Consider the following 20280-nt stretch of genomic DNA (forward strand, 5'->3'; position numbering starts at 1 on the left):
ACCTCACGATCTACCTTGTTGTGACCTTGCACCTTATTGCACTGCACTTTCTCTGTAGCTGTAACACTTTACTCTGTACTGTTATTGTTTTCACCCTGTACTACCTCAATGCACTCTGTACTAACTCAATGTAACTGCACTGTGTAATGAATTGATCTGTATGAATGGTATGTGAGTCAAGTTTTTCACTGTACCTCGGTACAAGTGACAATAATAAACCAATACCAAATACCAAAATGGCCCTTTCCCTGGCATCAGATAGTGTCCTGGTTTGTCCCTTAGGACTGTTACTGCTGGCCACTGACTCCTCTCAATGGATGGCAGCCTGTGGAATTGGGCAGTGCGACGGACTGGTGCAGGAGGAGGTGGCTGCCGCTATTAACGGCCTCGGGATGAGTGTCACTTCTGCCTGCTCAGGCAGGCTGCTCCAGTATCTCCTCTCTCAGCCCTCGGTATTACAAAATATTGCAGTAGACTTCATTTGACAGGTCTTGCTGCTATCTCAATAATTACCTTGTGTGACCTTGCTTCCAGCTAACCATAGAGTTTCAGAGAGATGCAATAGGGAAACAGACCCTTCGGCCCATTGTGTCCATGCCAACCATCAACCACCCATTTACACTAATCCCATTTTATTCTCCCCACATTCTCATCAAATCCCCCAGATTCTGCCACTCGCCTACACACCAGGGGTGACTTACAGTGGTCAATTAAGACAAGATATCTTTATTAGTCACATGTACATTGAAACACACAGTGAAATGCATCTTTTTGCGTAGAGTGTTCTGTGGGCAGCCCACAAGTGTCGCCATGCTTCTGGCACCAACATAGCATGCCCACAACTTCCTAACCCGTACGTCTTTGGGATGTGGGAGGAAACCGGAGCACCCGAAGGAAACCAACACAGACATGGGGAGAACGTACAAACTCCTTACAGACAGCAGCCGGAATTGAACCCAGCTCGCTGGCGCTGTAATGGTGTTACACTAACCGCTACACTACCGTGCCTGCCCCTACCAATCTGCACGTCTTTAGGACGTGGGAGGAAAGGGGAACGCCTGGAGGAAACCCACACAGTCACAGGGAGAACGTGCAAACTCCACACACAGACAGCATCAGAGGACAGGTTTGTTCCCAGGTCTCTGGAGCTGTGAGGCAGGGGCTCTACTACCTGCGCTGCTGCACCAGTCCGCCTTTCAACTAGCCCTCTCCTCCTGGTCACAACCTCTCCCCCTACACCTCCTGACTTTTCCTAAACCCTGTTCCTGGGGAGGGGTGATGAAGAGGAGGAATAGAAGTTCTCTAAGGAGGAAAGGCAAGATCATACACTGTGAGTCCCGTCATCCTGTGAGCAGCTGAATTAACCCTTTCTAGTAGAGGTGCTAAATGTTGTTGGTTCTTTTTCATGTCCTCCCCTCCCTGTAGAGGACACTCCCACAGTGCTGCAGTTGCTTACCTGCACCTTGTTCATTTGCCTGAGCTGGCATTACTACACCAGGACTGTGGACGTCAATGTGCTGATCCTTCCCTGAATGATCCGGTGAGCAGGGTTTTCCCAAGCTGTCGCATTCACCTCTGGATCAGAAGGTTGTGAATTCTAAAATACAGCCCAGAAACTACCTGTGGGGTTACTGAGGGGGTGTTACACTGTCGGGTGAGACAGGAAATTAACTTGCTCACATCCCAAGGCATATCTTAAAGGGATACCCCAGGAGTGAATAGTTATCCCTCGGTCAGCATCTTCGCAAGGCCAGTGGTCTGATCGTTATCATATGGGATCTTACTGTGCGCCACTTTTCTGCCACATTTCCTGCATTACGGTAGTGATGTCATAGCTTCCCCTTCTCTGGATGTGTTTGACAGGACAGCATAGACAGAGATTAACTCTGTATCCAATCTGTGTTATCTCTGCCCTAGGAGTGTTTGACTGTACAGTGTAGAGGGAGCTTTATCCCATATCTAACTCTTGTTGTAGAGCACTCTGTGACATTCTGAGGTCTAGAAAGGTGCTACAGAGATGCAACTTTAAGGATAGCCCCTAAGTAGAGAGAATAACATGGAAGTTGATTTATGCTCCTTCAGTGTTCAATTGGAGTATTTGATTTTGACATGAAGTCATGTCCTAGATCTGTACTGAGTTTATTATCTCAAGGTGCCCTTGAATGAGTAGAATACAAGGGAGTCTCATCGGATCCCGATCACTCGAGATCCTCAGCCAATGACAGCCCACAAGGTCAAATGGTTGATTGGCATTCATTGTCCTGACATGATGGATGTCACAGAACCCGAGTAATTTTGCGCTTCAGAAGAAGGCCATTCAGCCCATTCATGCCCATGTCAACCAAGCAAGAGCAGTTCAGTAAAATCCCACTCCCATCTCTCAGTCCATAGTGCTGTAGGTAACAGCTCATTCAGCTACGTTTTAAATATGTTGTCAGCACCCTTTCAGACCCCACTGATGTCTGATGCCAGCTCCCCTTAATCCTTCTGCAATTGCCATAAACCTTTGACGTTTGTTTATTGACATCTCTGCAACAGAAACTTTTCGGGGCCTCTTGTGAATTTATTCCATTTTTGTGGTTCTACAATGTTATTTACATATCAAAAATCCAGTCCTTCTTTCATAGATCACCCACCAAATGCCCCCAATCTCTCCCTCCCAAAGTGCATCTAATTGTACTGCCTGCTTCAATGGGTTTTCATACCAACAGCTCTTGCACTTTTGGTTAAAGAATCTTGCCTGGTTCCTCCCCTCCTAGTTTCTTGTTTTGATTTTATTCTGTTCTCTGCTTCTTCAGACTCAAATATGGTGCAAACTAAATACAGCTCTTGAAATACTGATGCCTGTTCACTGTCAGTTAGTTATGAATATTTGACAAGACGGAATAAAGAGGAGGCTCCTCTGTATCTAACTGTGCACACTGCCTGTGGAGTACTAAATGGAACTGTGCTTAACTCTGCATCCAACCCCTGCTACAGTTATGCTGAATGGGAGTTTCACAGGACATTGTACTCTGTACCTAACCCAAGCTTCCCCTTATCTGGATGTGCTTAACAGCACAGCATAGACAGAGATTTACTCTGTATCCGATGTGTTATCCCTGCCCCAGGAATGTTTGACTGTACAGTGTAGAAGGAGCTTTACCCCGTATCTATCCCTTGCTGTATCTGCTCAGGAGTGTATGATAGGACAACATAGAGGAATCATTACTCTGTACTTAACCCGTACTCTCCCTGCCCTGGTAGTGTGTGTCTGAACAGCTTTACTCTGTATCAAACCCATACTGTCTCTGCTGCAGGAGTGTGTGACAGAACAGTGCAAAGGGAGCTTTACTTCATGTCTAATCCATGTTGCATTTACCCAGGAGTGGTTGTTAGAATGGTGTTGAGGAACCCTTGATCTGTGTTTAACCTGTACTCTGCCCACCCCAGAAATATGTGACAGAATAGTGTCAAGGGAGCTTTACTCTGTATCTCACTCATACCGTCTCTGCCCTGGGATTGCATGATGGGACTGTGTCAAGTAACCCTTATTTTGTAAATAACTCTGGATATAATTTATGTTAAAAATGATTGAAGTGCAAGGTGTGGTTAAAAAGTAGTTTTGCCTTATTCAGAGCAAGAACCACACCCAACCCCCAACCCGACCACATGTACCAGCGACCGTGTGGGGCATCGCAAAGTCTCAACAAGAGCTGGCGATTGGCTCAGCCTTTTGCTCAGCCTTCACATGACGACACAGGAGTATAATGCACAGCTAATTGGATGCTTGCCATGTAGCCAGCACTCTACAAAGGAACCTTGGGTTTTGTTTTTATGAATCAATAAGAATGAAGGTTCCTCACAGCCAATTAATTTTTAAGTAATTATTTTGTGAGAGTTTGGCACAATGAACTAAAATGGTATTGGTTTTACACTAAAGAAATGACTTTGCCCCTAAGGACAATTAAACATTCGCCAAGGCCTGAAAGGTTTGTTTCACTCTGCATTGATTTGTGGCCATTGAATGTACTTAGATGACCTTTAAGACCAGTTACTGCTAAATACTGGTGATTCATAGTGGAATCTAACTATAATAAGTAACAGCTAGGACCAGCACATCTTTTGTATGGGACCTTAAACCAAGCCCCTGTCTGCCAGTCACTTGGGTGTTAATGGTCCCAGTACCGGAAGAGTTGGCAAATCTCTTCCTTAGCATAGACAATACTTACATCAAAATACATTATCTGCTCGTACTGTGTTTGTGGGAACCTGCTGGGAACAGCTTGTCGACCCCGATTATTGGGTATCCAATGTCAAGCAACTCCTTCTTGCAAACCCATCAAGGATGAAAACCAAATAACTGCAGATGCTGGGAACCTGAAAGAAAACCAGAAAATGCTGGAAACACTCAGCAGACCAGGCAGCGTCTGTGGAGAGAGAGACTAAGTTAACATTTCAGGTCTGATACTGGGAGAGAAAACACAAGTTAGCTTTCAGTTTAGGAAACACAAGTTAGCTTTAAGTTTAGGAAACACAAGTTAGCTTTTAGCTTTAAGAAGGTGGAGGAGGGATGGAATATCTCTGATAGGGTGAAACTGGGGTTCTTGTTGGATAATTTGCATAGGTCACAAGAAAACAGGAGCAGGAGTAGGCCACTCGGCCCCTCAAGCCTGCCCTGCCAATCAATATGATCATGAATGGTTTACCCAAGGCCTCAACTCCTCTGTGCCCTCAATTCCCCAGTCTTTCAAAAATATATCTACTTCCACTAACTGGTTGATGGTTAATGGGAGAAGTTAGAGAGAGAGAGAAAATGAACAGACAACCAAATGAGGACGGTTCTAGAGTGATAATACAAATGAAGGAAAGTAAAAAGTTGTAAATTTCATGGCTATGGGAAACACCCAGCAGGTCAGGATGTTCTAATGGAGAGAGAAATACTGAGTCAAGACGGTGCAGCTAGTAGAGCAGCTGCCTCACAGCCCCAGAGACCCAGGTTCAATCCTGACCTCGGGTGCTGTCTGCGTGGGGTTTGCATGTTCTCCCTGTGACTGTGTGGGTTTCCTCCCGGTGGTCTGGTCTCTGCCACATCTCAAAGGTTGTCAGGTTAATTGCTCACTGTAAAGTGCCCCTGGTGTGTAAGGGTGTGAGAGAATCCAGGGAGGAGCTGATGAGCATGTGGGGAGAATAAATTAGCATGACTGTAAGTGATGGTCGATGATTGGTGCAGATTCCATGGGCCAAAGGAACCATTTCCATGTTGTATCTCTCAATGACTTTAAGATTATTGCAAGTCGAACTTGGATCGACATTTGTATGTGAGTGTTCTGTGCCCTGGAGAAGAAGATGTTCACCCTTCCAGCTAAGGTAGAACCCATGTGAGCTGCCTCTCCTCAGAGTACTGCCCCTCTGAGCCAGTAATGGCCCTCACAAACACCACCCCTCTCACTCCTCAGCCTGAGACATCTACCCATCGATCTTCCTATCCCATCCACCCCTCCCCAGCAACCATGCTGGCAGCCAACCCTCCACTCAACCCTCCTTATGATCTCCCACTCTTCTGGCTCTTTCATTTCCCACCCCACGGTTAATCCTCGATTTACTTGATTTGCTCCATGCGCCTATAGAGTCATAGAGTCACATGGCATGAAAACAGATCATGCAGCCCACCACATCTGCACCAACCAGTGGGCACCCATCCCATCTTCAAACACTTGGCCCACAGTCTCCAATATATAAACAATTGAAGTGCTCATCCAGACACCTCTTAAATGCTGTCAGTGATTCTGCTTCCACCACTCCCTCAGGCAGTGTATTCCAAGTACTCACCACTCACTGGGTGTAAAAGGTCTCCCTCAGATCCCTATATGCCCTATATCTACAGTCTCTTAACACATGCCCTATATCTACAGTCTCTTCCCCATGGGTAAAACCTTTGCTAGCCTTGTGTCCATCCACCTCGTCCTGGTCCTTTCCATTGACAACAACCTCACATAGAACCACATGTGGTCCATCCTCGGACAGTTCACCAGAACAGGTGCCATTGCAGAAGTGTCCATATCCTGGCCCTGGGAGTCTTTCTGATCCTTCTGCTACCATTCACTGAGGAGGGCTTTACAGGTGTAACATGACAGCAGAACATGACACTTGGAGCTTCATGTGCTGTAGACTTTCTCAGTAGAGTTGAGAAATTCTGAAGAGTTTCTCAGAGTTTCTCCACGGATGCTGCCTGGCCTGCTGAGTTCCTCCAGCATCATTGTGCTTTTCGTCTCGATTCCAGCATCAGCAGTCCTTTGTTTCTCAAAGATTCAGGAGCTGCCTCTATTTGATGCTTCATTACAGCAGTCAAAATTATAGACCCTCGAACTGTCCTTCACAATTCATAGAGCGAGGCTAGAACAAAGTTTGTATCTGGATCAAGTGATATCATTCACTTCCCTGTGTGCCCAATGGTTTGAGTGGCAACGATTGCTCGAGTCTGATGGTTGTGAATTTAAGTCCCAGTGCAGCGATTTAAACTCATTACCTGAGCAGAAAAATCCATGCTGAAACTCCAGTACAGCAGTGAGGGGATGCTGCACAATCAGAGATAAACATAGAAATAGAACATAGAACAGTACAGCACAGAACAGGCCCTTCAGCCCACAATGTTGTGCTGACATAGCTAATCCTTCCTAACTACAGAATGCCCATATCCCTCATTCAAGTGCCTATCCAAGCCCCTCTTAAAAGCCCCCAATGAATTTGCCTCCACTACCCTATCAGGCAATGCATTCCAGGCATCCACCACTCTCTCAGTAAAAAACGTACCCCTCATGTTTGTTCTGAACCTACCCCCTCTCACCTTAAATGCCTCTGGTACTGGATTGCTCAATAATGGGAAAAAGATATTGCTTGTCTATCCTATCTATGCCCCCCATAATTTTATACACTTCCAACAGATCACCCCTCAGCCTCTGCCGCTCCAGAGAAAAGAGCCCAAGTTTGTCCAGCCTCCCGATAGCACATACCCTCTAATTCAGGCATCATCCTAGTAAACCTCCTCTGCACCCTTTCTAAAGCCTCGACATCCTTCCTATAGTGAGTTGACCAGAAGTGCACGCAATACTCTAAATGTGGCCTAACCAGAGTTCTATAGAGATGTTAACTGATAGTTCATATGTTTTTTTTCTTTTCAATTTTGCTGGCTAGGTGCTCAGTTTCCTCCCATATCCCAAACACATGGGTGGCGGGTTAATCGGCCACTGTATATTGCCCTCAGTGTGTAGGTCAGTGGCAGAATCTAAGGAGAGTTGATGGGTATATGAGGAGAATAGGTTACAGGTCCTCCCCAGGTTACCACAGGGATCTGTTCCTGAGAACTGTTTGTAACCCAGACAGTTTGCAAGTTGGAAATGTGGCCACCCAGCAGCATATTTAAATAAAAACAAAGGCCAACCAAGGGCAACGTGTAGTTAAACCAGGGCGTTTAACTCAACCATTCAGATTTCTGTGCAAGATGCAATAGTGGTGCCACGAACTGAGTTCTCACCCGGCAGTAGATGCCTGCAGCCCTGCAACAGCCGGCAAATGCATCCCACCGGTCTCCCAAATGCTCGTTCATATGTACGGGCTGTACACAAGTCGGGTGTTTGTAACCTGGGGAGGACCTGTATAGCGAAGATCAACGAGGGAAGGGGATTGCTCAGTGGTCTAGCACAGAATTGGTGAGCCAAGTGGCCTACTTCTGTGTTGTAAGGTGATATGGATGTTGCTGGCAAGACCAGCATCTATTGACCATCCCTAACTACCCCTCTAGAAGGTGGTGGTGAGCCACTTCTGGACCCGCTGCGGTCCTTATGAAGAAGGTCTTCCCATAGTGGGCAGAGAGCTCCAGGATTTAGACCCAGTGACGATGAAGGACCAACAATATCCTTCCAAGAAAGAAGGGTGAATGACTTGGAGGGGAACCTGTCGGTGGTGGTGTTCTCCTGCACTTCATGCCCTTGTCCTTATTGGTGCTATCAGGTGGCCTGGACGAGTAACTGCAGTGTGTGCCAGTGGTGAAGGGAATGAATGTTTAGGGTGGTGGACAGGGTACCAATCAAGCAGGCTGCTTTGTTCTGGATGCTGTCAAACATCATGAGAGTTGTTGGCATGCTACTCATCCAGGTCTGTAGGGAGCATCCCTTCACAGTCCTGACTTTCGTATCTTTTGGATGAGACGTTGAATCAAAGCACTGCCTTCCCCTGGGGTAGATCTAAAAGGACACTTTGAACTAAAGAGGAGGGAGTTTCCCAAGTGTCTCAGCCAATATTCATCTCCCAAACAACACTGCAACCACAGATGATCTGGCTTATCACATTACATTTTCTGAGAATTTGCTGTGCATAAACTGGCTATGGCATTTTCTATCTTGCAGCAGTGAACACACATCAATAGGTTAGATAAGACAAGATAAGATTTCTTTATTAGTCACATGTACATCGAAACACACAGTGAAATGCATCTTTTTGCGTGGAGTGTTCTGGGGGCAGCCCGCAAGTATCGCCACGTTTCTGGCGCCAACATAGCATGGCCACAACTTCTTAACGCATACGTCTTTGGAATGTGGGAGGAAACCGGAGCACCCGGAGGAAACCCACACAGTCATGGGGAGAACGTACAAACTCCTTACCGACAGCGGCCAGAATTGAACCCGGGTCTCTGGCGCTGTAATGGTGTTACGCTAATCACTACACTACCGTGCCTGCCCTCATTGACTATAAAGTGCTTTGGGAGGCCATAAAGGTTCAGAAAGGTGTAATAGATATACATGGCTTACACTTTTTTATTTATATTGTGCGTGTCAAAGATTTGGCCAAACGTTTATGCTGCAACCCTATTTAGTGGCAGATTCAAATGTTCTTGTGTCTCCCAGCATTTTGGCCCGCATTGTTTCAGATGCAGTTCCCTGTTTTTTGCACTAAGCTCTTGTGACATTCAGCATCAATCCATGTGTCATTCTGACTAATTGTCTGCCGGCTTTCAGTGGTCAATGTTCCAACATAGCATTACATGGAGAAACAGGCCCAGGTAACACATGCCAGCATTGACCATCCCTCCCCAACCCCTCTTTATCTCTTCACGTCACCGTATGTTCATAGAAGGAGGCCATTTGGCCCATCGAGTCTATGCTAGATCCCAGTGCAATCCTATCAATCTCATTCCCCCATATTGCCCTGTAACCTATTTTCTCCACACTAATTCTCCACCTACTGTAGGGGCAATTTATGATGGCCAATTAACCAACAAGTCTTTGGGATGTGGGAGAAAATTGGAGCACCTGGGGGAAACCCACCTGGTCACAGGGAGAACATGCAAACTCCACACAGACAGCACCGAAGATCAAATTTGAACCTGGGTCACTGGAACTGCAAGGCATTCCTCTACAGAAGCAAGGAGGTCTTGCTGCAACTGGGCTTTGGATCTACCATACCTGCAGTTTTGGTCATTATAAGGAAGGATATACTTGCTTTGGACGCAGTGCAGAGAAAGATTACTAGCTGATCCCTGGGATGAAGGAGTTGTCTCACAGGATAAGGCTGAACAGCTGGGCTTATATTCACTTGTTGAGAGATGATCTTATTGAAACAGATAAGGTTCTAAGGAGGGGCTTAACAGGATGCAGGGCAGGCATGGTAGTGTAGCGGTTAGTGTAACGCTTTACAGCGCCAGCGACCTGGGTTCAATTTCGGCCATTGTCTATAAGGAGTTTGTACATTCTCCCCGTGTCTGCGTGGGTTTCCTCCGGGTGCTCCGGTTTCCTCCCACATTTCAAAAGACGTACAGGTTAGGAAGTTGTGGGCATGCTATGTCGGCGCCGGAAGCTTGGCAACACTTGCAGGCTGCCCCCAGAACTCTCTACACAAAAGATGCATTTCACTGTGACTAATAAAGATATCTTATCTTATTTTATCAAGGGGAAACCTACTCCTTTCTCCTCCATGTTTTTATCCAAGTTCCCCTTAACATCATCCCTGATATTCACCTAAATGACTCCCTGTGGGACTGAGTTGCACATGCCCACCACTCTCTGGAATAAGAAGCCCTTCCTGGATTTACCAGTGACCAGCTCAAAATTGTGACCTTTAGTACGGGTCTTCAACGTGCCTTCTCAAAGGCCATTCTATCAAACTCTCTCATAGTTCTAAAGACCTACGCCTTCATTTTTTTTATGGGATGTGGGTGTCACTGACAAGGAGAGCATTTATTGCCCATCCCTGACTGCCCTTGAGAAGGTAGTAGGAACATGGCCACAATTAGACAGCTGGAAACTGACCCTTCTGGCACCTTTGGGAGGGGAGGAGCGGGAGGAAGAAGTGCAATGTTAAACGCAATGAAATGCAGCCGGTAGCTCTCATTAAGGCATAAGGGCAGCCGTTTAAGATTCTTGTCAAGAGAAATTTCTTCTCTTGGAGGTCCATAAGTCCTTGGAGGTGTGGAGGCTGAAGGACTGGGTACATTCAGGATGGATCTTTGGACTTTCAGGGAGTGAAAGGTTAGGCCGACCAAGCAGGAGACAGGGGTTGAGGCCAAGGTCAACTTACCTGGGATCTTATTCAACGGCGCAGGCTTTTTTATTTCTTAGGCTCATGTTTTGTGTTTCAGGCCAGAAGTACTGAGGTCAAAGGGCAGATTTCCCATCCATCCAACCACTTAGCCTCTTGCACTTTTTAGATAGTTTCTCACGCTGAGATAGGTTTGAGTTTCTATAACGCCCATTTCATCCCTTCCAGGATGTCCAAAAGTGCTTTATGGCCCTTTTTTGAAGTGAGATCACCACTGTATTGTTGGAAAAGTGACAGCCACTTCCTGCAGAGCAAGCTCCAATGAACAGCAAGGAGATGATGACCAAGCTTTAGTGACTTCGAATCATAGGTGGCTTGAAGTTGGTGAAGGGGATTTTTTGATGTCCATCTAACAGGGTGAAAAGGACTAAAATAAGAACAGAAAATTGCTGGAAACATTCAGCAGGTCAAACAGTGAATGTGGAAAGAGAAACAGGGTTAACATTTCAGGTGAAGATCCTTCATCAGAACTGGGAAAGAGAGAAAACAGGGCAGCAGTCTAATGTAAGGTCGGAAAGACAGCATCTCCAACAGTGAAGCACTGCCAAGCTGAAATTTCGTGCTCAAGTCTCCAAAGTAGGATTCAGTAATCAAAGACCCCACCCACATAATCAAAGACCCCACCCACCCTGGACATTCTCTCTTCTTCCCCCCCCCCCCCCCCCAATTGGGCAGAAGATACAAAAGCATGGAAGCACGTACCACCAGGCTCGCTTCTATCCCACTGTTATAAGACTATTGAAATTTCCCCTGGTACAATAAGATGGATTCTTGACCTCACAATCCACTTTATTGTCTACCTGAACTGCACTTTCTATGTAACTGTATAAATTTATTCTGCATTTTATTATTGTTTTACCTTGTACTACCTCAATGCACCGTGTAATGAATTGATCTGTTTGAGCGGTATGCAAGACAAGTTTTTCACTGTACCTCAGTAATCTAGCACCCTTGGGACTTTGATGGTACTTGTCCGGCAGATTTTTCAATCTATCTGACGTTACTCCTTTTATGACTGTTCTAAGACTCTTGAACGGAGCTCTTATAACATAAAAATGAACTCTTGATCTCTTAGTCTAGCTCATCATTTATTTGTCTACCTGCACTGCACTTTCTCTGTAACAGTAACAATATATTCTGCATTCAGTTTTTTGTTTCCTTTTGTACTACCTCGATGTACTTTTGTATGGAATGATCTGTCTGGATCGCATACAAACAAATGCTTCAAGTTCAAGTTTATTGTCATGGGCACACATACCCAGGGTATAAATGCCAGCAGCACAGTATGTTACAAATGTGACAAACATACACTACATAAACTTAAATTGACATAAATTATACCTAACTTACAAGACAGAATAAACGAAGCAACATTAGTGTAAGTTGAGGGAAAATAGTCCAAGGTACTGCTAGGGTTTCTCAGGTCGGTTCAAGAACCTGACGGCAGTGGGGAAGAAACTGTTGTTGAACCTTGAGGTGTGGGTCTTCAGGCTCCTGTACCTCCTGCCTGATGGCAGCATCGAGAAGAGGGCATGGCCCAGATGGTGGGGGTCCTTAATGATGGATGTCGCCTTCCTGAGACATCGCCTCTTGTTGATGTCCTTGATGGTGGGGAGGGCTGTACCCATGATGGAACTTTTCACTGCATCTCAGTACATGTGACAATAATAAACCAATACCAGTCAATACCCAAACACACTTTAATTTCACTTTTTTTTTACAATTGACACGGTGGTATAATAAAATTTCCAGTGAGCCCAGTGAGAAATACAAGGAACTCTGAACCCTGACCCCAGCTGCAGACTTACCCACATTCCTGACCCCTGCTGTTCTGGATCCCAGCTCCAAATGCACATCTGATCCACAGTCCAAACCCCAGTGCCAGCTGCAGTCGGGATCTCCAGCTCATGTTCCAGACTAACGAGTGAGCCAGATGCCACACCATCAGGATTTCCAAACAATAGGTTGCTGGCTTATTGGAGTTTTACTGCAGTTGTGTAAGCCATTGGCTCAAAGGATGTAGCAACATCATCATGAGTAAAACAAATATGAATGCATATCTGATGTAAGCATCACCTTGTTGTTAAAGTTAAATCAAATGACATTGTGCAAAATTCCTGTGTCTTGTAATTGTTTTGTAAGTGGAGCTTAACGAAAACTTCAGTACTATCCATGATACACCTTTGGATGTGTTACACTGACTGCTATGTAGATGTAAAGACTGGGTGGCATTTTTATCAAAGACAAATGTTTTTCTGGCCAATAATTACCTTTAAACCACCCTCACTTAAAACCTGGATTATCTGCTTGCCATCACATTGTTGTTTGTGGCATCTTGCTGTGTGCAAAATGGTGACTGCATCCCTTGCAGTGAAATCCTAAGGTCACAAAAGACACAAAATAAATGCAAATTTTTTGCTTGAAGCCAGAAGACTGCCCATTGATTATAAGGGCAGGTTGTCAGCAAAGGTTGTCGACACAGTTATTAACTCTTCGAGCTCCATCAGGATCTCTCTGCCAATAGAGACCAAGTAAGATTCAATGCCTCCGTCAGGGGCTGCTAAGTGGCATTCCGTGAAATTAATTTTACGGGATCCCTGGATCAGGACTCAGTAAGCAAACATCACCCTTCTGCCTTGTTGCCGATAGTTCAATATCAAAAATGATTTGTAGAGCTTTTGAAAGGTGCCTGCCTTCCTTGTGACGTTTTGCTCAGGATTGAATTTGGTTTGTAGCCTCCTGTCACATCGAATCAGGAAGCTCCAAGCCCTTTTGAAAGCTTTTGTAAATTTTCTCTTTTCTGAAAGTGCCCCCAGTCAGTGTTCACATTGAGCAAAATTGGGGGAACTAGAAACAGCTGGAGTCACATGAAAGAACCAACAGTTAAAGACCCTTCCACAACCTGACAGTGAAGGGCAGTGGTCAGAAATGTAGCGTTCCCTTTCCCTTTATATCAGTTTAATGTCTCAGTGTACGTGTTTTGTCTTTGCGTGTGTGTGTGTGTGCGCGCACGCGCGCGCACACACACGATATGTTCTGTTTGTTGTATGTGTCTCTGTATGTGCTTCCCTGCATATACATATAGTCTATTTGTCAGTGTACGAGTGTGTATCTACGTCTCGTGTGTTTTTGTGTATGTGTCTGTGTGTACATGTGCATCTGTGTCTGTGTCTGTACGTGTGTATATTTCTGTCTTTCTGTGTCTTGTGTGTGGCTGCCTGTATTTTTATTTTGTGTTACGCATGTAAAGGTGTGTCTGTGTTCCTTTGTGTGTATGTGTGTGTTTCCCTCTGGCTGCATCTGTGTATGAATGTTCTGTCTGTACATGTATTTGTCTGTACTCCTCTATCTGGTCTGTTTGTCTCTGATTATTTATGTGAATGTGTGTATGTGCTCATGTGTACTGGTATGACTTTGTATGTATTACATTTGCCTATGTATTTCAGAATACATCTGTGTGTTTATTTAGCAACACACACAAAATGCTGGAGGAACTCAGCAGGTCAGGCAGCATCTATGGAGAGAAATAAACAGTTGATATTTTGGGTCGAGACCCTTCATCAGGACTGGACGGAGGGTCTCGACCTGAAAAGTCTCCATAGATGCTGCCTGACCTGCTGAGTTCCTCCAGCACTTTGAGTGTGTTGCTGCAGATTCCAGCAGCTGCAGAAACTCTTGTGTCTCTGTGTGTTTCTTTATACGTATGTATGTGTTTCACTGGGTGTATATGTGTGTTTCTCTGTGTGAATGTGTGTGTTTCCCTGTGTGTATGTGTGTTTCTCCATGTCTATGTGTGCAGTTTCCTGTGTGTATGCATGTGCTTCTCTGTGTATGTATGTTTCTCCACATGCATGTGTGTGTATGTGTATGTTTCTGTATCTATGTGTTTCTCTGCGTGCATGTGTGTGTTTCTGTGTGTATGTACTGTATGTGTTTCTGTGTGTATGTGTGTGTTTCTCTGTATATGTGTGTTTCTCTGCGTGCATGTGTTTGTTTCTGTGTGTATGTATGTGTTTCTGTGTGTATGTGTTTGTTTCTCTGTGTGTATGTGTGTGCTTTTCTGTGGGTGTTGACGTGTGTGTCTACATGTGTGGAAAGGAGAAAGTGTACGTGAAGGTCAAGAATATAGAAATATTTTTGTTCCACTTACTCAATTACATCAAAAACTCAAGTCAGCGGAAAAAGAGAGTGTCATGTGAATGAACAGAAAACAATTCAGAGAAACTGTGAGAAGATGAAATGGAAGTGACAGATATACAGAGTGAAAGTGGAGATGGAAAGAGAATATTGAGAGAAAGGAAAATGGAAAATAAACAAAGAGACCAAAAAAATAAGTGAAGAGTTGTCAAATAAGGGAAGAGTTACAGAGAATAAGGAGAAGGGAGATGGGGAGGTGGGTAGACATAGGGAGGCAGAGAAAACAGTAGGGAGTGAGAGAGAGATGATTCTGGGACCATAAACAATGGTGTGTAAATGAGAGAGAGAGAGAGAGAGAGAGACAAGGTGGCAGAGAGACATGAAGACAGTGAATGTAAATGAAAGTGAATGTGTGAATGAGGGACAGAAAGAGAGGAGATGCAAAAAGTGAATGAGAGAGATAGCATGAATGAGGAAACAGAGAGGATGTGAATGTGAGCATGTGAATTAGAAGCAGGAGTAGGTCACTCTGTCCCTATGCCTGCTCTGCCATTCAATAAGATCTGTTTGTTACCTCAACTCTACCTTCCTGGTTAGACCAGTAACGTTTCACCCCTTTGATTAGAAAGCATCTATCTATTTCTACCTTTAACATACTCAAAGGTTCTGTTTCCATTGCCCTTTTGAGGAAGAGCATTCCAAAGCCTCATGACACTCTGAGAGAAAAAAATCTTATCTCTGTTGCGATCCCTTAATTTTAGACGGCGACCCCCAGGTCTAGATTCTCCCATAGCAGGAAACACCTACCCTGTCAAGACCTCTCAGGATCTTACATGGTTCAATCACCTCCCCCTCTTTTAAACCCCTGCAGATACAAGCTTATTTTGCCCAACTTTTCCTGGTGAGAGAACCCACCCATTCTAGGTTAAGTCTAGTAAATGTTCTCTGATCTGCTTCCAAAGTAGTCAGAAAAGGAGTCCAACACTGCACACATTACTCCGGATGAGGACTCGTTGGTACCCTACGTTAATGAAACATAACTACACTAGTTTTGTATTCAATTCCCCGAGCAATAACTGCTAGTTAGAACATAGAACATAGAACAATACAGCACAGTACAGGCCCTTCGGCCCATGATGTTGTACCGACATTTTATCCTGCTCTAAGATCTATCTAACCCTTCCCTCCCATGTCGCCCCCCCCCCATTTCTCTATCATTCATGTGTCTATCTGAGTCTCTTAAATGTCCCTAATGTATCTGCCCCCACAACCTCTACTGGCAGTGCGTTCCACACACCCACCACCCTCTCTTTTAAAAACTTACCCCTGACCCCTTATACCTTCCTCCAATCACCTTAAAGTTTTGTTCCCTTGTGTTAGCCATTGTCACCCTGGAAAAAAGTCTCTGACTGTCCACTTGATCTATGCCTCTTATCATCTTGTACACCTCTATCAAGTCACCTCTCATCCTAAGATAAGATAAGATCTTTATTAGTCACATGTACATAGAACACATAGTGAAATGCATCTTTTGTGTAGAGTGTTCTGGGGGCAGCCCGCAAGTGTCACCACGCTTCCGGCGCCAACATAGCACGCCCACAACTTCCTAACCCGTACATCTTTGAAATGTGGGAGGAAACCGGAGCACCCGGAGGAAACCAACGCAGACACGGGGAGAACATACAAACTCCTTACAGACAGCGGCTGGAATTGAACCCAGGTCGCTGGCACTGAAACAGTGTTATGCTAACTGCTACACAAAGACCTAGCTCACTCAACCTATCGTGACTCAAACTAACTAGTTCTTCTAGTTCTCTTAATTTCTTGATGTACCTGAATACTAGCCTTTTGTGACTCCCAGATTTCTCTGCACCTTACAGCTCTGCAACCCCTGGCCATTCAGATAATATGCTTCTCCTTCACTTTTGTTTTGAGAGAGGGAGAAAGAATAAGAGAGAGAGAAGAGGAGATGGTGAAAGGAGAAGATAAAAGGAGATGAAGGGAATGTGATAACGAGAGGAGGTATGGAGAATGTGAATGAAAAAGAGAGGAGATTGTGGGCCAGATTGCATTCAACAAAACTGACCTCTTGCTCTTCCCCTGGATTCTGGGGATGTTCTGTGATGTCCTGACCAGGGAGTCTGATTTTATTCAGCTGGTGCATCCAGCACCTCTCCCATCCATTTGAAAAGGGTCAGCAACTTACACTCAAAATGTAAATAAGTGTAACTGGTTCATCTTACTATATTTAAACTAATATTAAAATATTTTAAGATGTTTTATTCCAGGCATGTTTTTAGTAAATGTATTATTTTTAATTTTTTCCCCAGACACCAGAGACATTTATAAACAGCAGAGAAGTTCTTTGGCAGCATCATCAGAGCAGTGCATTGGTGGAGACTCATTTTCCACTGCCTGTGGCCCAGCCATCATTCTGCTTTGCAAAGGGCCACGGCGGTGAGGCCGGATAGTTGTTAGGCATCACGCTGACACTAAAAGGGAAGTAAGACCACAAGAATGCAGGGAGTGAATGTGAGGCATGGGCTGGGTCCAGCATGCATAAGGAGAGGGACAGAGGAGGGTAATTAGAGGGAGGAGAGAGAAAAAGGGAACATGAATGGGAGAGAGAGGAGAGAGAATGTGAATGAGAGAGAGAGAGAGAAGGGAGAGAGGTAGACAATGTGAATGAGAGAGAGAGAAAACATGAGAGAGTAAGGAGAGGTGGAGAGCGAATGTGAAAGAGAGGGGGAGATTATGAATGAGAGAATGAGAGGAGAGAGAGATAATGTGAATAGGAGATGGAGTAGAGAGAGAGAGAGTGGGAATGAGGTCAGAGAGAGAAAGAGGAGAGGGAGACAGCATTAGTGAGAGTGCAAAGAGGAACGTGATTGAGGCAGAGAAAGGAGAGGAGATGTAACGTGAATGAGAGAGCGCAGAGTGATAGAGAGTGACGGTGAATGAGATGGAGGAGATGGGACTGCATGAATGAGGGAGAGAGAGAGAGGCAGATAGAATGTGAATGAGAGGGAGAAGGTGAGAAAGAGAGAGGATGTAGAGAGTGTGACCATGAGGAGAGAAAGCATGGGAATTAGAAGCATAAGAGAGGGAGGAAAGATAGGAAATGTGGACAAGAAAATAGCTCAGAGGATGAATGAAGGAGAGAAGTTACTGAAAGAAAGGAGAGTCTGAATGAGGTAGAGAGAACGAGTAAGAGAGAATGTGAATGAAAGAGCAGGAGGTGACTGTGAGTGAGAGAGAGATAGGAGATACAATGAATGAGGAATCGGCTGGATCAGACTACAGGACAGGGAACATTTTGTCTGGTGATTTTTCACTGACACAGTTTAACCCCTCTGCGCAGAACAAAATCCCTTGTCTCAGGTAATAGATGGTTTGTCTTGTTCCACGGCTGCAATATTTATCCCAACTTATCCACAGGGACCCTGGGCTGTGATGGGGATGAGGGTTCGGGTCAGTACACACAACAACAGCAATATAACTAACTCATTCCCACTGTGCATGGGGGAAGGGGCTGATACTGCAGCACTGAGTCTTCTGCAGTGAAACTAGAAATGATTCAACCAGACTCTTCCTTGAACATAAATATATAAGACAGCAAACCCTTCACTTCAGGGAACAAGCACAGCCAATCCAAGCTTAACATTTCATTGCAAACCTTTTCCCAATGAACAACAGAACCAAAACTTTATCCTAAACCTTCCCTGGAAGTGTTTGATAGGACGTTGCACAGGTAGTTCTGTCCCATATCCACCCTGTTTCTTAAAAACCGTCTCCAGAGTAAGATTGTGAAAGTCCATCATGAAATTGTGTTGGTGCAACATCAGTACCGCTGGTGATCACAAGACCTCACAGCACCAAACTGTTCCTGATTGATCACAAATTGTCAATGGGCTGTCCGTCACCCAAGCAGTCAAATGTCCTGAACATTATTCCCCGGCCTAGTGTTACTTGTGGCTGTCTAATGTACAAAATTCCACAGACAGCCACAAGTAACACTAGGCCGGGGAATAATGTTCAGGACATTTAGTGGACATTCAGGCACAGTAGTGTAGTGGTTAGCGTAACGCTATTACAGTGCCAGTGACCTGGGTTCAATTCCTGCCACTGTCTGTAAGGAGTTTGTACGTTCTCCCCATGTCTGCGTGGGTTTCCTCCGGGCGCTCCGGTTTCCTCCCACATTCCAAAGACGTACGGGTTAGGAAGTTGTGGGCATATTATGTTGGCACTGGAAGCATGGCTACACTTGCAGGCTGCCCCCAGAACACTCTACGCAAAAGATACATTTCACTGTGTGTTTTGATGTACATGTGACTAATAAATAATCTTATCTTAAGTTTATATTGCTTTACATACCCTTGGCAATTTGATGGGACAGTTTAGATGAAGCTTTGCTCTGTATGGAATCAATGCTTTTTGGCTTTTATCCCTAGGCCCCTATTTTGTTTTTGTGTGTGTTTATCTTAACTTGTTTTCTATTTTGTTTTAAAATAAGATTATTTATAAAATTTAACTTAAAATGGAATCCCTACCCTCCAGGATGCATTCCTGTCCCTGTGGCCACAGAATGTCTCCAAGAAGCATGTGCTCCCTCTCCAGGGACACCGGGCACATGTTTATCAAGATATTGGCTTTCAACTGTTTGCATGTCATACAGCTTGGAAACAGGCCCTTTGGCCCAACTGGTCAATGCTGACCAAGATTCCCATCTAAGCTAGTACCACTTACCCACGTTTGGGCCATAACCGTCTAAACCTTTCCTACCCATGTACCTGTCCAAATGTCTTTTAAATGTTGTTATTGTACCTGCCTCAACCACTTCCTCTGGCAGCTCATTCCATATACTGACCACCCTCTGGGTCAAAAGGTTGCCCCTCAGGTTCCTATTAAATCGTTCTCCTCTCACCTTAAACCTACGTCCTTTAGTTGTTGATTCCCCAACCCTGGGAAAAAGACTGTCCGCATTCACCCTATCTATGCCCCTCCTGATTTTATACATCTCTATAAGAGCACCCCTCATTCTCCTATACTCCAATGAAAGAAGTCCCAACTTGCTCAACATCTCTCCATAACTCAGTCCCACGAGTCCTGGCAACATCCTCATAATTCTCCTTTGCATACTTTCCAGCTTAATGGCATCTTTCCTATAGAAGGGTTACTAAAACTGAACATAATATTCCAAGTGTGGCCTCTCCAACGTCTTGTACAATTCCTTTAGTTATCAATGCAAACAAATAGCTGTTAACTACCAAATCCTGGGCTGTGTTACAACGATATTCATTGGGGTCAGCCCTAAACTATATGCATGCATAAAATAGCTTTATCTTCTTCATACCATCATAGTGTTGACACCTATTGTTTTTGTGTCCAAGATTACAATCAAAGTTCCTGAACCAGTATCGTGTACCATTATGATTGACAGTAAACTAAATGTTAGATTTTGACAATGCAATTTTTCTTTGATTGAATCTAACAAAAAACAATTCATTGTTGGGTCTAAATCCTAGAGCTCGCTGCCCCTCACAGTGCCGTGGTTCAAGAAGGCAACTCACT

At 44.8% G+C, this 20280-nt stretch overlaps 1 protein-coding gene across 1 annotated transcript in view; it reads right to left on the reverse strand.

Moving 5' to 3' along the window:
• The window catches only part of LOC127585467 (potassium voltage-gated channel subfamily C member 1-like), a 202438-nt gene that overhangs the window by 2364 nt on the left and 179794 nt on the right, over positions 1–20280 (reverse strand). Inside the window, exon 5 of the transcript XR_007958511.1 lies at positions 4212–4359. The gene's annotated coding sequence lies outside the window, so the exon portion shown is untranslated. The remainder of the gene's footprint in view (positions 1–4211; positions 4360–20280) is intronic.

The sequence above is a fragment of the Pristis pectinata genome, chromosome 33, assembly GCF_009764475.1.
Source record: "Pristis pectinata isolate sPriPec2 chromosome 33, sPriPec2.1.pri, whole genome shotgun sequence".
Classification (NCBI taxonomy): Eukaryota; Metazoa; Chordata; class Chondrichthyes; order Rhinopristiformes; family Pristidae; genus Pristis; species Pristis pectinata.